Source organism: Pinus tabuliformis, chromosome 5_1 (genome assembly GCF_031772625.1).
Source record: "Pinus tabuliformis cultivar Carrire ecotype Pingquan chromosome 5_1, CPIR1, whole genome shotgun sequence".
Classification (NCBI taxonomy): domain Eukaryota; kingdom Viridiplantae; phylum Streptophyta; class Pinopsida; order Pinales; family Pinaceae; genus Pinus; species Pinus tabuliformis.
This window is the reverse complement of record NC_142305.1, coordinates 20,495,832-20,498,431: the sequence shown is the minus strand read 5'-3', so window position 1 is coordinate 20,498,431 and position 2,600 is coordinate 20,495,832.

Genomic DNA, 2,600 nt, shown 5'->3' with positions numbered 1-2,600 from the left:
CTGACCAATCCTAGTGCCCCTATGTGTGAGTGTTTTTCTTCTATTGTTCATTTATGTTCCATTGCATTGATGATGATATTGTTCTCTCTATATAACTTCATACATTGCTAATAGTTTTATGATGTTGTGGGGTGAATTCAATATGTAAATAATGAAATGCCATTATCAAAGAAAAGAATAATATAGCCCTAAGAAAAATTAGCAATATATTAATTCTAGACTCTTTATCTTATTAACAAAAAAATAAATACAAAATTTACATTCACTTTTTATCATTTTATCACACTGATATTTTTTTTTTAATAAGTATTTTAAAGTAAGAACATACCCATACTTATTCATTTATACAAATTCACATCAAAACTTCGAGTTAGGGGTTATCACAATATCATTACTTTGTAATAATGAAGGATGTTCTCTCTGATATGTTATTTCTTTGATGCCACAACATAGTCTTTTCTCAAGAGGTTATACAAGATTTTTCTTCTTTTATTCCTCTCTCAGTAACAATGGAATTTTTCACGTAACACTAATAGTCCTTCGCAACAACTTATACATAGTTCTAATATGAAATCCCCTCAACAAATACTATTACTCCTTGAACCATACAAGAAGTATCATTTTCAAACATTTATTTTACACTTGCATCGCTCATATTTCTTATAGAAATAATAATAATAAAAAAAATTCCAATCCTGGGATGTGGTGAACACTAGCGAGTGTTCTAGTCATTCCACCGATGAATTTCAACTTTACTTTTCCTCATCCTATTATTCTAGTTTTCAAGTCATCTCCTAAGAAAATATCAACGCCATCATATCTTACATACTAAAAAAACCACTCCATGTCAAAGAGTCATATGAAAGGATATTCCTAAGTCAACCAACCATGTCTCATGACCTACATGTGTATGTGAAGAATCCAAATAAACACCCCCTTATTCATGTAAGAAGGCTTTTGCTTCTATAGAAGTACTATCATCATATCCCTTCCTTTTCTTAAAAATTTTGGATTTCTAGTCTTTCTTGTAATAGCCTTCTTTTTCCCATCTCCAAGATACCTTTACAAATTTCCCTGGATATTTATATCTTCCTCTAGAGTTATATCTCTAACTTAAGCAATTAATTTTATTTTTTATTATAGGAGACTCTTCTTACCTACAAGGAATTTTTGTTTTGAATTTCCATTTGTTTCCATCTCATATCCTCTCATAATGAGGATGAGATTATAACATTGAAAGTTAAAGTAGTTGAATGACTACCTATGGCAACAACCACATTGTCCTACAAATATGGTAAAAGACAAAACAAATTGATACACTTATCATTGTATGAAATCTTAATATTAACAAATAATAGTTGACTTATAATAGTATTGAAGGTGTATAGATTCTCTAAAATAAAGTCTCCAACCTTGATCCTTAGGCTATATAACATTTCTTATAGGAACAATATTTTCACTAAGGACTTATACTAATAAAATGTCCCTAAATTGCTCCACAATTCCTTTGTGGTAGTTTCTCCTGAAACATTAAGTAATGTTGAATCTAAGCGAAATGATTGTATTTTTCACTTTTCCTTTTGATCCAACTTGTTCTAGTCCTATACTTCTATACAGGTTTATACAATACCTAGATCCAAAATAATCTATTGATCTTTGTCCACCAAAAAATCATCCACTTTGAGCTTCCACATCTCAAAAATCTACCCATTAGATTTTTCTATATTTATCTTTCAAATACACACCATTTCCTTTCACCACAAAAATCAATTCTTCATATTTTCCAATATAAGAGGGTGTACAATAGACTTCATAAAAATTCCTTAGCCTTAAAAGAATCCTTTTGAAAGATAGACTACTCTAACAACAAATATGGGTTTTAACCTTGTATAATTAGATATTGCAAAGAAATTATTAATAAAAAAAATACCATGGATTAGAATACAACCATATTTACTTAATTAAAGCTAGAAAACCAATAGTAAAACCACCATGCACTACAAAACCTCCGAAGGAAAAAACCATGTGTTCAAAACCACAAAAATTGGATAGAAAAATGTGTTCAAAAATATTTCTCTAGGGGCATTTCCCTTGAACATTCATGCATGGTGGCTTTCGACCCTGCTATGCTAGGATAAATATATAATGCATGGAGGTATCTTTGCAAATAATATCACACATAACGAACACTTTGGTTACAATGTAGTTAATGGATATTTATGCATCTTCACCTCCTTCATCAAAAGACCTTTTAATAATGAAAGTATAGTGTAATTATCCCTTGTCCCACCAACCTAGCCTCAACCAGCTCCATCGAAGGTTTTACTTTACTCTAACAAAACCTCCATGGTCTCATTATGGAAATGGGGCTACAAAATTCCTCCTTTCCCAAACATAGTTGATTTAACCTTGTGATTCACTATCATACTCAACTCGTTAAGAGGATTTCGATGATATAAATTTCATCGAAAATTGATAACCAAATCAAAATATATGGCCCTTCAAAATTTCAACATTAAAAGCCTTTCCACATAGGTAAGTACAACCATGCAACACCCAAGTGGTACCCACATACCCTTGCCACGTTGGATAAATGAAAT